The sequence below is a fragment of the Nymphaea colorata genome, chromosome 11, assembly GCF_008831285.2.
Source record: "Nymphaea colorata isolate Beijing-Zhang1983 chromosome 11, ASM883128v2, whole genome shotgun sequence".
NCBI classification, from domain to species: Eukaryota; Viridiplantae; Streptophyta; class Magnoliopsida; order Nymphaeales; family Nymphaeaceae; genus Nymphaea; species Nymphaea colorata.
In genome coordinates, this window is record NC_045148.1 from 7,293,187 (window position 1) to 7,308,941 (window position 15,755).

At 36.9% G+C, this 15,755-nt stretch overlaps 2 pseudogenes; one reads left to right on the forward strand and one right to left on the reverse strand.

The window, feature by feature from the left end:
* Positions 1-2,592: 2,592 nt before the first annotated feature.
* Positions 2,593-10,677, reverse strand: LOC116264338 ((R,S)-reticuline 7-O-methyltransferase-like; annotated as a pseudogene).
* A 1,742-nt stretch (positions 10,678-12,419) lies between these two features.
* On the forward strand, positions 12,420-14,986 carry LOC116264340 ((R,S)-reticuline 7-O-methyltransferase-like; annotated as a pseudogene).
* Positions 14,987-15,755: the final 769 nt, after the last annotated feature.

Genomic DNA, 15,755 nt, shown 5'->3' on the forward strand with positions numbered 1-15,755 from the left:
GAACCATGGATTGTGGATCAGGTTTAGATCAGATTCATGCATAGACACAAATGTGCGAGACCAAAAGTACCATCATACATTTGCAATTGACAAGAGATTTTAAGGTTTGTTGCAAATAGTCTAGGGAATTAAGTGACTTTAAGATTTGTGCACAATTATATAAATGCTTAAGTAGTATGCACAGGTCAATCCACTAAGGAATAAGAATTGTTCCTAAGGGGGTGGGCATAATGGCTTGGGATGAGGGCTGGTAGACAGTCAGTGTCCATTTCGATTGTCAAGTGAGTTAACCTCTTTTGCTGCAAAAGGGGGTTCATTAATGTGCAAGTTAAAATGCAATGGGAATGACACCCCAAGACACTAAAAGCAGACCTTGTATCCTAAGGTATAGTTTCACAGATTGTGAATGTCTCATGAATATGCCTCAAAGATTGGATTTGGTTCATGGAACAAAGTTTCATGTCTAATGAAACTATCCTAATCTTTGGTATATATTCATGGGACACTCACAAAGTGTCTTTGTTGCCAAACTACATCTAAGGAAACAAGGGATTGGTTGGGATTTTCGGCTCTCTACCAAGAAGTGGGACTTCCGCACTCTTCCAAAAGAAACAAGAATTAGCACTGCAGATTTTCACTTGAATTTAATTTTATTAAGTGAAAAAAAAAGGATAGTCAACAAAGATATAGTTCAATTTTACTCAATAAGCATGCAGTGCTCTTTCTTGATATTTTGTTATCCTTCCACATGAATGTTGATTTCACATGTTAGTATGTCTACTTGTTGCAAGCTCAAGTTCAGTTCTAGTCAGTTTTTGATGCTTAGGCATCATTTTTTATCTTCTATTGATCTATAAAGACTGTTTGATGACCTTCTATCAAGTAAATTGGCAAAAAGGCAATTCCATTAAGAAACACAAAAAGGGGATTTTGATTGATAACAAATGAGCAATGGAACGTAGATTGAAAATCCCATATTAGTTTTCACCTAAACATTTCATGCACTCACTTGTGAAAAAGGGAATTGTTTTATGCACAAAAGCAAAAAACCCTTCCATTTGTGGGAGAAGAAAGACCAGAGGACATCCAAAAGCCCTTTTGCAAGCAATAGAACTCCCTTTTCTACAACAACAAAAACTGGCAGTGAGAGAAACCACATAAAAGGGAGAGAGAAAAAGAGAGGGAGAGAGAAATTGGGAGTGACAAAAACAGAAAAAAATGAGCGTGAGAGATTGGGGAGGAATGAAGGTGAGAGACAAGAGTGAAAGTTGGAGAAAAGAGAGGCCTAAGCAAGGAAGTGGGAGAGAATACCATTCTTTGCTCTACTGGATATAATTCTTGCAGACAAAAGATAGATTAAGGGAGAAATGCCTGCAAGAAAAAGAGTATGGGCGTGGTGGCAGAAGGCAGTGGAGGCAGGAAAATTGTCGGCAACCAAGGTGGAGGATGCCATAGGTCAAGGCAAGCTGCGATGAAGGTGTTCGATTGGCAGGCATGGAGGCAGTTGTTGCATGAAATGGTGCTGGTAGAGGAAAGGGTGCTACTAACAATGGTCGCCTCTTAGGTGATCCTCTCCTTCTAATGTTGCCATGGCTACTTTCCATCTTTCTACCAAGTAGCATTGTAGGCACTTGCTTATGTGGTTTTGGATCTTAACAGAAAATATATCTGATAATCAAAACTGAAAATCCCTTGTTTTCAAAGAATAATTTGGATGCATATGACTATAGTTGAGTTGGCATAAATAAACGAGATAAAATTAATTAAACAGATTTGCCATGCCATCATGTAGTGAATAATCACATTGTTTCTAATTAGTAATGGCATTGTTTATTGTTGGATTGATGACAATTCAGGATTTTAGAACCAAGCTTGTGTCCTATTCTTTCCATGAAGTCAGTGATACATCTTTCTTGGCCTAATTTTCTCATTCCTTTTGGTAAACTATGATTAATTGTTTGCTACTTTTGAATCTTCTTATTAATATACATTGACAATTTATTGAAGTAATAGTTTCTAAAAATTTATGTTAAATTGCATAAGCTATGTGTGTGGTTGTGAAGGTATACACTCTTTTACAGGCTAAGCCTATTGGCATCCTTTATTTTACATTATTTTTGCAAATTTTAACATATTTTTTGCTAAAATATATGGTAACATGTATGAAATTTTTAGCGGCCAGCTTAAACCACTATATTAGCTTTGGAAAATGAATGAAGGCTGCAATGGTGTGCCACTAATATAGATAATCATAGTGATAATTGATAAGAAAACACTGTAAAAATTCATTCCGATGTCGCTTACAGTCAGTATATTAGTAGTAAAAAAGCATCACCACGACAATCTTATACCAATGCATATACTGATGAAAATGATCACTGTTACAAGATTTTTTTGTAAGGCAATACAACTGCTTAGATCTGCCATCATAGTTCTAACATTTTTCTTGCAGTGTACATTATTCAACATAACAAATAAATGTCCAACACTAAGACACTGATAACAACATCAACTTATCAACTTTGGAGCATTTTATTTTGATAGCAAACTTTAGAGTTATATGCCTTATGGCATGCTTATTGCTTATAATATTCAATTGGGAGATGCTTCAATCAGTGATAGAAGAGAATTGTGGAGGGAGATGATGTTGCAAATGTCAAACTCTCCAACCTTGAGAAGCTTCCTCCATTCTACCTATGTCCTCTCCTTCCCTTCCAAAGTGTATACAAGCATTGTCACATCCAACACCATTTTAATGTCTTCCCCTGCATCTTCATCAGCTTCACATTGCAATATAGCCTCCACTAATATAACCTTCCCAGTATCCTCTAGAATTGCTTTCGTACATTGCTTTAGTATATTTATGCAGCTCTCATAATTCCAATCATGCAATATCCACTGCATCAAACAAAAATTAGAAGAAAAAGAAGATGAGTATTGTTGATATATGGCCTTAGGCATTCAATTTCCCACACTGGTACTATATCAACAAGTGATGTTTTTCAAGAAAAATCATACTTTACTAGATTAGGGCTTTGAAATTACCATGCCTTTTGGTTGAAGGAGTTCAACAGGTCAAATACTTGATGTATTTCTACTATATTCCGTCTCTATAAGCTAGGCTTTTTATGTTTGTTTTTTTAAGTTAAGTTTTTATGTTTTTTTTCCTCATCCCTATAATTTTAGAGAACTTTAACTACAATTAAGTTGTCAGGTTTTTTAAGAATGATCAAAAGCTAGCCAAAAAACTAAAAAATTGGATATGCATCTCAAACATAGACACACACACACAACCATGTCTTGATCACTTAAATCCAATCAAACTAGAACAGTTTCTTGTATCTTAATTCAATGTTCAGTAGGCACTGAATAATGACATTGTAAGTAGTTCATATGAATCTAAATAACAAATTTATAAAGCATTCACTTTCTAGGATAGCATAATAAGGGGCTCAATAGGTAAAATCGATTTTCATCAATAGAGAAATTATTGTGGATCGACAATCCTATTTGCAATAAAAAAAAATGCAAAGAACACTATCTTTCATAAAAAATCACACTCTCTTGTGTATCACTCTTCTTATAATTTTTTAATTCATATGCTTCCTTTTTCTACGTTCTTCAAACAAAAACAATAACATGATGTCTTCCAAAGATATGTTTCAGTCCCTTAATATTTCAATTTCTAAGTTGGTATGGAAGACTATGAATCTATGGTATAGACCTCCTTTGTGGTCTAAAACCACGTAGGTAAGGTCATTTGCTTATTCATAATTTAAGTGACATTGCATAGACAGGTTCAACGGACAAACTATTGTGTACATATGCCACATTTTAAAATATATACATATACAACAATCAACAAATGACTATAAAAAAATTAGTGATATATTTTTCTCATATACCCATAAACCCAGACAATAATGTGAATGGAAATATATGGAAGAGATTAGCCACTCTAGCTGCTTTACATAATGGTCTTTTAGCTAGCTGCAACCTTTCCCATGAAGGCAACAATCACTGATAAAAAAATGTTCCTCTAGCAAGTCTGTTTGTTATTTTCTAAAAATATGTCTTCAATGAGAATACCATGTGGACACATCTAAATAAACAATATATGAAGAAATAGTAAAAGAAAACATTCACTATCATTTTTCATAGAATAAGATTCAGTAATATTATCTCAAAGAGACTATTCATCACCTAACCAAAACACAACCAACTTTTATCACAAAATATGCACATACAAGTATTCTCAAATATATGCTCTATGCAAACAAAACTATTGTTTTGATGAATATACAAATGTATATGACATCATTCAAGCTATAGGTTCTGTCTCCCTAAGTTTCATTTTATTGTTGTCCCTCAGGAACAACTGTCTTCAATTGCAATCAATTGGTACTCGATCAATATGTGCCATCTGTAGTCATGTAAAATATTGTGATTGAGTATTCAATCAATTTTAGGATAAGATCCAGCAACAAAAACATTGATAAAACATGAAATTCGTTTACTTTACCACATTTGTGAGCAACGTGACCCACCATTCCACAATAAAAGATGTTTGAAATATGTTATGTCATTTGGCTTGTTGTACTTCCCCTAGCACCGACTAGGTTTTTTTTTCTTTCATGTATCTTGTTCATACTCGTATAGCTCAAATTTCAACATTTTTACAAGTTGGAATACATCAAGCTACCAAGCTTGTCAAAATAGATCATAGTAATTGAAACCGTTATTATTCAAGCATTTTTACAACTCACAATCTCATATTGCTGTTCAAGTCTAATTCAGGTTGGCTTCCTTGACCACCTTTTATCACCACAATAGCAACACCAAATACAAATTAATCTTGTAAACATGGGGCTTTGCATTTCTACAATGAAATATAGATGATTATCTGACATAAGTCTTTGCATCTCATGCACTCACAAGAAAAACATTCTCATATGTCGATTATCCCTAGGATACAAATATGTTATGTAGCACTTTATGAGTTGGGGTTTCAGAAGAGATACAAGTATTTGTGAATGTCTGGCAAGTTCTGTTCCTTACTCTCATTTTAACTTCAATGGACACTCAAAGAAGATGATGCGATAGCCAAAGTCTTATATAATACAATTCCTCGACAAACACCCATTGAGGATGTCAAATAACATTTTGACTTTTACATCATTATAAGAGATCCTCATTTCTAATCATGTTCGATGTGTACATGGACCATTTGAGCATGAAATCAAATCTCATGCTCTGTGGGTTTCCATAGTGTTGCTTAAGAGATCAAGGATAAAATATATATCAAACCGACGTCTGGTTCTTGACAACAGAATGTTAAAACATGGTATAAGCAAGTCAAATGAAAGATACTAAACATCTTTGGGTCTATCTACACAATCGGTCCAGCAATTTCATTTAAAACATACAATATAAGTTATGAGAAGCTCAAAATTGATACAAATGGATTTTTAAATGATACATGACTCAAAAGAGAACCAGATCATTGAAATGGATGAATCTCTATAAAATACGATTGGATCTCCAAACAAATGTATACAAATATTGGATTCAAACCAATTATCACATAATATCTCATGATCATAAAAAAAAATATGTATCCAAGCAAATGCAATATCATATCCATAAATAGATGTAATACATAATATTATCCAAAATCATAGATCCAAGTGCATTTACCATAGCAAGAACAAACTGGATCTAAAGAGGATATGAATAAAAACTACAGTACCTAACATGCATTTTTTACTGTTTAGATCTCAAATGAAATCTGATCTACAAATATAATCCAACGCAGAATATGGAAATAAACGCTAACCATGTACCCATACAAGGTATGAATGGCCAAATATGCATAATATCAGAAGCAAAGATAGGATCCAACAACCAATGAGATCTCATAAACAATAAGAATAACAACAACAACAATAATAACATATATCTAATCCCATTGGAGTAAAACAATTCAAACTATAAAAAATCCTCAAAAATATCAATGCATATTCATGGATCACATTCAACAACCCTCATATTTACTTTAGTAGACCATGGTGCCCGATTCAGACCTGGTTCAAAGAAAATTTTATCAATAAAATAAACAATAGAACCATTCTAGCATGCACGGGCAGCTAGTGCTTGCATGCTGTCTCGCAGAGGGGAACCCTCCCTTTGGCAGCACCCCCCTTGGAATGTGGGTAGGTGGACCTGCATGGGTATATACATCCATTGAAGGTAACTGCATGTTGTTCCCGAAAAGGGCAGTGCCCTTCCCATTTTCCGTTCTGGCCAATCAACGGCCACATGGAAAGAAAGAGTGAAGAAAGTCATCAGCCATCGGTGAAGCAAGTCATCCACCACTGGTGAACGAAAAAGTGATTGGCTTGGATTTGTTTGCATTAGACGATAGCTCTAGGAGCATCAGATGACCACCCGAGGTAAAAACCGGTCTTCTAACAGGTAGTAGAAGGGAGAAAATTAACTCAAATGTATTGGTGCTGATATTGTTTGAATCGGCCTGACTTTGGCAGAGCTGATCAAGATCTAATCTCTCTCTCTCTTTCTCCCAAGATCTCACCTACTTTTCTTAGTTGACTCTTTTTGTTTTTTCTTAGCGAGAAATGCAGTATTAATTTCCCCTTTGAGACTGATTAACGCAGGGTTATCTAGAGGATCGTAATGGTAATAACTGACACACATGACAAAACTGTAGGAGACCTTACATGAGTTGAGTTGACTGGCAGGCTTGCTTTACCATGCAAGGCAAGAATGTAATTTCTGAATCTGTGTGGCACAGTGTTTTAAGAATCTGCTTAAATTAATAATTTTTGAATGTTAATCTCCAAGGCCATACCCTTGTGCTTCAATGGTTATGCCTTATTTCTGCCCTTCAAGGCCTGGTGGACCCATAGAAGATCCTTCAACTTAGTGTTGTACTTGCTACCATTTGTAGCCTAGAGGAATAACACACGAGAACGTATAGTAATCACGGGATTTGAACCTTGGATTTTTTTAGTGTGAGCCACCTTGCTGTTCGGTTGCCTTACCCCCCTTGAGCCTCTGTCTAAGTTAACTTGTTCTATGTAAGAAGAGAAAAGAGACAAGAAAAAAAAGAAAAATGAAGAGGGGAAACAATCATGTGGTGCATATAATAGTTGTCTTTTGGCATGATCATTAATCCAATGTAGAATATGGATATGAACACTAACCATGAACCCATAAAAGGTTTGAATGGCCGAATATGCATAATATTATATGCAAAGTCAAGATCCAACACCCAATGAGATCTCAGAAACAATAAGAATAATAACCACAACAATAATAACATATATCTAATCTCACTGGATTCCGAAAAACAAAGCTATAAAATATCTGCAAAAATATCAATGCATATTCATGGATCACATTCAACAACTATCACATTTACTTAAGTAAACTATCGTGCTCAGTTCAGATGTGGTCCGAAGAAAAATTGTTTAAAAAAAGAAACAATAGGACCCTTTCCAGCATGCACGGGCACCCAGGTGTGTGCGTGCGTGGTGTCGCACAGAGGAGAACCCTCCCTTTAGCAGCACCTCCTTGCAACTTATATAGGGAGGTGGACATGCATGGAGACATACAAGCATTGAAGGTGTATGCCTTTTGTTGCCAAGGAGGGTAGCGGCTTTCCCCCTTTTCCCTTCTGACCGATCTATGGCCACCAGAAAAAAAAAAGAGAGAGAGAGAGAGAAGAAAGTCATCAGCCACTGGCGGAGCAAGCCATTATTCACCGGTGAAGAAAATTTTGACCGACTTGGATTTATTTGCTTAAAACAACAGGTCCAAGTGAATCAGACAATATCGATCAAAATTCCTCAGATGACAAGCGGAGGTAAAACGGGTCTTCTGACCAGTAGTTGATGAGGAAAAACTAAATCGGATATATATTGGTGCTGATATTGTTTGACTTGGCCTCATATTTGCAAAGCTGACCAAGATCCAATCTATCTATCTATCTATATCTCTCTCTCTCTCTCTCTCTCTCTCTCTCTCTCTCTCTCTCTTTTGTTCTTACATTTAAGGGACTTCTTGTACTCAAGTTTTGCTATGCATTTCCATTTTATCGGCTCTCTCTCTCTCTCTCTCTCTAAAGATCTCTCCTACTTTTCTCAATTGACTTGTTGTATTTTTCTTAGTAAGAAATGCAGTATTAATTTCCCCTTTGAGGCTCATTAATGCAGGGTTAGCTAGAGTAGGTAGTTTGCCGTAATGGTAATTAACGGATGTACATGACAAAATTGTGGGAGACCTGACATGAGTTCACGGACAAGCTTTCTTAGCCATGCAAGGCAGGAATGCAATTTATGAATCTTTTGTGGCACAATGTTTTAAGAATCTACCTAAATTAATAATCTTTTAATATTTACTTAGGGGAGTAACCAGGAGAGCGTGTTAATAATAATGGGATTCAAATCTTGGATCCTTTGGATGGGAGCCACCTTGCTGCTCGGTTACGTAAGAAGAGAAAAGAGGAAGAAGAAGAAGAAGAACGAATAGGGGTAACAATCATGTAGTGCATATAATAGTTGTCTTTTGTGTGATCTTTTACGAATTGCTTATAGTTGTCAAAAATAAGAAAAGGGAGGAAGAAAAGGAAATTAACAAAAAGATGAACCATGTGTCTTTGGGCCTAGTCTTTTTACGAATTATCCCAAAATTTAACCTTCTAGAAATAGGAAAGAAAGGACAAGAAGAAAAACATAAGAAAATGAAACCATGTAGTGGATGTATATAAATGTCTTTTCACTTAAGTTTTAACTTCGTATAAAACAAGAAGAAAATGACAGGAAAAAAAAAGAAACCAAGGAAATGAGCTTTGATTGTCGTCCGTATGAGTATTTTTCCATAATCTTCTAAGAATTAAAAAAAAAAAAGAAGGAAGAGACAAAAGGGAAAACCAAAAATGATAACACTTGGTGTGTATGAAAAGGACGTGCCCGAGTTGCATGCGCATGGGTGTGCCTGTAGGAAAAAATAAGGGGGGTTGGGTATTTTAGAAATTCTTAGAAATAAATGTACATTTTAAAACTTTTTAACTTTTTCATAACCATTTTTGTCCTTCTAAAAATTTTTCTTTTTAACTTTAATCGCGGTACTTTGATCATAATACACCTCTATGCACTGGGGTGTGCACATAACCAGTTTTGGAAAGAAACAATTTTTTGGTATCATTTTATACGCACCAACCTAAACTTTAGCTTGTTCAATAAGACAAAGAAGAAAGGGAAAAAGAAGCGATTAGAAAATAAAACCATATGGTGCATAGAAGTACCTATCGTTTGGCATATCTCCTGAAAATCAGATTTTGTTGTTTTAAGTGTGGGGCTATTAGACAGTTGCTGTGGTTGGTTTTCTTTTCCTTCAAAGCCTTGATGGCAATCTGTCCTGTGTTTTTCCTGCATACAAGATCGGATCTGGGACAGAGATAATGCACCACAGAACGCAGCAAAACCCTCAAATCGTATTCCAGCCACCCTTTAATTTGCAATCATGTTCAGCACATCAGTTGCTGAATGTCCGGATATTTTTGTGCGATATTCATCCTAGTCTCACTACTCACCTCAACTATTGTTAGTGACGGCGATTGACAAGAGAAAGAGAGTGATGGGCATGGATTTAAACTCCAAGGAGTTGAAGTACCATGAAGACTCACCTTCAGGCTTCATGAAGATTGCATCAGCCTTGGGAACCTCCACAAACATGTCACCACCCACATGAGTGACCCCCTGGTAGTTTGGTGCAGTAGCCACAACATGGGGAAGGTCCAAGTTGATCCCTTTCACGTGTTGGTAGGTCTTCACTATCTCTGCAATGGCTTCTCCGGTGGCCCGCCACCTACATCGACAAGCAAGCCAAACCTACTGAACCCATGCTCATACTCTGCCATGACTGCCTTCATTATGATTTTGCTCGTACAAGCCATAGTTGAATTGAATAGCTGATTAAATTCTGATTTGCAGCTCCATATCCCCAGAGATCTACACCAAGAACCTTCTCTAAGGCTACACCTCCCTCATGCACACACCTGCTTAAACAGTGCCATATAAGGAAAGTGTTAGGATGGTTTTGCATGAGCACCATAGGAGCCAGGCTGAGCTCACCATCCCTGAGCAACCATCTAGAGGCTGGCGTTAAACCGAACTCAGGCTGGGGGTCACTTCTGGCACCATTTTCATCACCAATCCGTGGATCACGCTGTGCAAACACGTGTCCTTCCTAACAGCCTCATGATGCCGAAGAGGAAGCTGATATCTGGCAAGGGGCGGAGCCTAGGGGGCTCACAACCTCATCAAAAAAAAATTAAAAAAATATTGGTAAATTTTGAACAAAATTCACTTGTGTTATATAAAAATTTTGAAAAATGATATTTCGGCCCCCATCAAAATTTAGAAACGTTAATTTGGCCTCCTTTCATGAAAATGCCGGCAGCTCAACTGCAATATGGTGCAGAGTTGGGTTGTCTACAATGCGGTGCCGACTGCACACTTGAGCAACATCAGAGTCAGCAAATGCAAAGATTTGTCGGAATATCTCATTCTTTCCTTTTCCATCTCTTCCTATCTCTTTTTCCCCATACCGTCTTGGACTTGTGGAAAAGGTTGTGGGCAGCTTGTAATACCACATGACAAGAGGTTGTCCTTTGTCACTCCCTCTCTTTCTCAATGGAGCGACCAAGATCGAGTCATGTTCCCCATGACAAATTTGGCCGATTCAACAGTTTAGTTGAAAGAAATCGTGAACGGACATAAAATGTTACAATTTATTTAAAAAATGGAAAGATATATTCAAATTAACTAACAATTGAAAAATGCTTAGGAAGCAAAAAGATGTTTTCAAATGTTGTTTTGAGGGACCACCTCAAAAAAGGGTTTCTGAAAACCCATTTTGTTCAAAACAGTGTTTTCTTTCAGGTTTTCAATGACCTGCATGGGAGGTCTTTTTTTATTTAGCCCAAAGCACGTTTTGGCCTGGCATCATCAACTTTTAAAATTCAATTCAGATTTTTCTTTTTATGCACCTCACATCTTCAACTTCGTTGCTGCAATCGATGAATCATGTTTCATGCAGCCTGCAAATATTTGTTTAATTGATGAATAAAATGCATATGTAGACTCAGTGTATAGTGGCTTCAATAGTGATAAACATCACCATGGTAATTTTCATCTCATTTTCATTTCTTTTCCTTTTAACGAATGATAATATTAATAATAATAACTGACAGATACTGAAAGTCTCTTATATTTTTGAAAACCATTATATATCGATTTTTGTCTATAAAAAAAAACGGGTTTCAAAAATTAAATCCTGCTTTTGAAGGTGGTCTAAACGCATAAATTTTTATATAAACGAAAATTTTGTAAAATAACACACACACACACATATATATATATATATATATATATATATATATATATATATATATATATATATATATATATATATATATATATATATATATATATATATATACCCACACACATAAGACCTGCAAGTGCCTACATACATTAAGGAAGAGACAAGAACCACTATCGTCATAGTGGTTGGGGGGAGGGAGACGGAAAAAACGATGCAAGACTGCAACCTTGCATCATCAAACGGGGTTTCTGAAACGGTGTATTTAAATCCTCGGATTTAAGATATGCCCCAGACCCTTACAGAAACTAAGGGCTTGTTATATGGAAGATTATCAACATTTGCCTCAGATTTTTTTTTTTTTTTTTTGATTTATTGCTACGCCAGATTTTCAAGCCTGCAAGCTAACATTATTATAATCTTCACAAACCGCAATCCCTTCTGAACGTTTGACGAATTTGGAATTGTTTAAACATGAAGTTTTCAAGTCTAGACGAATATCTTACATGCAAATAGATTTTTCATTATGCAAAATCTTTCTGTTCTTGTTTGCATGCTTTCCACGCACACTAAACATGATAATTTTGACGCTTGACCTTAATTCCATTGTATTAGTAGATGGTGACATCCAACTGATCCTTTCTTTTTCTGATTTTACACTAAATTCATCTTTAAAACAGTTTGCAATATTTTTCAATTGTTATCTATATCATAAGTGAGCGTCTACTTTCTAGTATATAATTACTATGTCCTTGGCCTTTCATATGTATCTTATTGTCGCCAAATCAGCACCGTTCGATCTTCGCCTTCTGGTTACAAACGACTTTTGAAAACGACTTTTGTGTGGAAGGGCGGAAAAGTTGATCTGGTAGGAAGAGAGAAAAACCTCAACACAAATCAATATTTGTCAATACCAACACGATAGCTCCATTTTTCTACCAATGGAAGCGCACACACACACACACACACACAGACACAGAGAGAGAGAGAGAGAGAGAGAGAGAGAGAGAGAGATGGAAGAGGAGAGGCTGGTGCAAGGTCAAGTAGAAATATTCCGACAACTCTTTGCATTCGCAGACTCTATGGCACTCAAGTGTGTAGTCGAGCTTGGCATCGCAAACATAATCCACCGGAACAGCCGCCCCATGACCTTGCACCAGATAGCAGCTGTGCTGCCGGCAACCTCACCGGACATCGGCTGCCTCTTCCGCATCATGAGACTGCTGGTCAGGAAACATATATTCGTGCAGCACGATCCGCCTACTGGTGATGGAAATAACCCCCAGCCCGAGTTCGGTATAACGCCAGCCTCGAGGTGGTTGGTCAAGGATGGTGAGCACAGTCTGGCTCCTATGGTCCTCATGCAAAACCATCCTTCTGCTTTGGCTCCATGGCACTGCTTCAGCAAGTGCGTGCAAGAGGGAGGTATAGCCTTCGAGAAGGCTCATGGTGTAGATATTTGGGGATATGGAGCTGTCAACCCTGAATTTAACCAACTGTTCAACTGTGCTATGGCCTGTACGAACAAAATGATAATGAAGGCAGTGAGCATGGGTTCAGTAGGCTGGGCTCACTTGTCGATGTCGGTGGCGGCACCTGAGCAGCCATTGCAGAGATAGTGAAGGCCTGCCCACACTTGAAAGGGATCAACCTGGATCTCCCCACGTTGTTGCTACCGCACCAGAGTACGAGGGGGTCACTCATGTGGCTGGAGACATGTTTGTGGAGATTCCCAAGGCTGATGCCGTCTTCATGAAGGTGAGTTTTTTCATGGTTTTCTTTTCTTTTTCCTTTTTTTTCATCTGTGGTTGACGACTTAGTGGTTAACATCAAGTCGAGTAGTTCGGACAAATCACTCGATAAAGCTAGTTTTTAAATATAAAACAATTTTTTTTTATTATTAAACATATTTTTAATAATAAAATATATATCATTATTAAAATAAAAAATAATATAAATATCGAATCGGACCCATCACACGGACTCGAGCTAGCTCAATATGTTATCGGGTCGGCTCGAGCCGGTTTTTTTGAACCCAAACTTGAGCCTGATTGAACCGGATACCTTTCCCGATGCCCAGCACTATTAGTACCAATTGGTTTCCATTTTTTTTTTCTGTTGTCTCTTTCTTGTTTATGACCCAAATTTAGAAAGATTCTTAAAATATCGTGCCAAAAGATTTGAGAATTGCTTTCTTTTTGCATGGTTAAGTGACGTATGATCAGCGTTAGTGGAGAAATATTACACTTCTTTAGACTTCTGATTTTCAAATATATGTACATGTGTAAGAATGAACTGTTTGAGTTTGATTCTGACAACCAATCTTGGCCTCATTCGCATTAGATGCTCTCTTTATTTGCACAATTATTAATGTAGTGCAGGTGCTTATTCACCAGCCTGTGAAAATTCATGAATATTGAACCAATCTTGGCATCATTCACAATTCTCCCTATTTGCACAATTAACAATTGTAGTGCATGTGATGATTCAGTATCCTATTCTATGAGATGAAGTTTGAACCAATCTTGACATCATTCACACTACTCTTGCTATTTAGACACTTATTAATTGTGGTTCATGTGTGATTAGGTATCCTAGGAACGTTTCATGAAGTTTCAATCAATCTTGGCATCATTAACACTACTCTCTATTTGTACAATTATTAAATGTTTATTGAGCATCAAATAAAGGAGACCGATGAAATTTTCTGAGTTTCTTGGATTAGTTTGGATCCTAAATCACAGGGGTATGGGTACGGACATAGAGATGTGCATTCTGGCACAAGAACTTTAGAAAATGTGACACGGTACAACAAAATATATACAAGTATATATGCAAAATATCACAAAAATTTGAAATGAAAGCAACATTTAACTAAATAAGTGATATAAATAAAATATTACATGTTAATAACTCTAAAAAACAAAATGAAAATTGAGTTTAAAAAAAACTAAATCAAGTAAAATTATGTAATTTGAACCGCTTTCTAGATAGTAGGTAACGATGCTCTTCATCATGTTTAGCTCATCCAAAATGGTATAACCAATGGTAATAATCAGAACATGATAGAAATATTACGTTATGTACTTAAGTTATTGACCTCCCGTAGCCTAAAAATGCACTAATTTCAAGTTGTTGATCTAGATCTGTATGTGTTTGCTTGCAAAATTGATTCCTCATAAGGTACCATTATGGGAAGTTGAATACCCAAAATCATATATCACCAGTAGTACTCATCATTTTTTCCCTTCTAATTTCTGTGTGATGTAGTGGATATTGCATGATTGGAGTGACGAGCACTGCATAAAGATATTGAAGCAATGTAGGAAAGCAATTCCACATGACGATGGGAAGGTCATAATAGTGGACGCTGTGCTGAAGTCCAATGTCAAAGAAGATGCATGGGAAGATACTAAAATGGTGTTCGATGTGATAATGATTGCATACACTTCGGGAGGGAAGGAGAGGACTGGAGTGGAGGAAGCTGCTCAAGGATGGAGTATTCAACCGTTTCAACATCATCTCCCTCCCTACTGTTGCATCACTAATTGAGGGTTTTCTTAGAAGTGGAGTGGAGTGAACAATGTTAATGTTAGTTTTTAAGTTTGCATTAGAGGGTTTTTCCTTTTTTTTTGGGGGGGGGGGAGAGGGGGGCGAGGGGGGCGGTGGGGTGGGGGGGAAGGGGAACACGTAAGTGCATTTCATGAGTGGCTGTCAGCATTGGATCTATATCATTGTGCTGAATAATATGTACTACTGTTGAATAATATGTACTACTGTTATAACCGTGAGAGAAACCTAACCATTGTAAGGCTTTTGCACCCAACGAGGCCTATGATGGTGGTCTTTTCACCAACATAGATCAAAAGACAGAACAATCAGGCAATGTATTCGACTTAGTTGCCTACATCCACAAACTGAAATTTACTCTCTTTGTCTTTATAAAAAATCAAGTTGGGAGGCTCACTTTTAGGCTGATGCTTGGCTACAATTTAAGAATGGAATCCCAGATATTATATACAGTTCAAGATACATCTTTTGTTTCCTCACTAGGTTTGCCTTCTGTAGCAGTTTCTAGCTTTTGTTTAATACTCTCAAAATGTGCATCTTTATCAAATATGGCATGTATATATTGTAGGCATAGGGTCATCATGTTTAGCTGAGATGTACTTCAATGGTGGTGCTGGGAAACTAGTCTTGTTTCCTTAACATAACTTTGCAAGCCAAAAACTTGTGGAAGAGTATTCACCTCGGTTCAAAGTAGGGTTTTCATGAGCCAAGCTCGAGCCAAGCTTGTCCAGCTCTAGCTTGGTTCAAGTCTCCATAACCACAGCTCGAGCTCGAGTTGA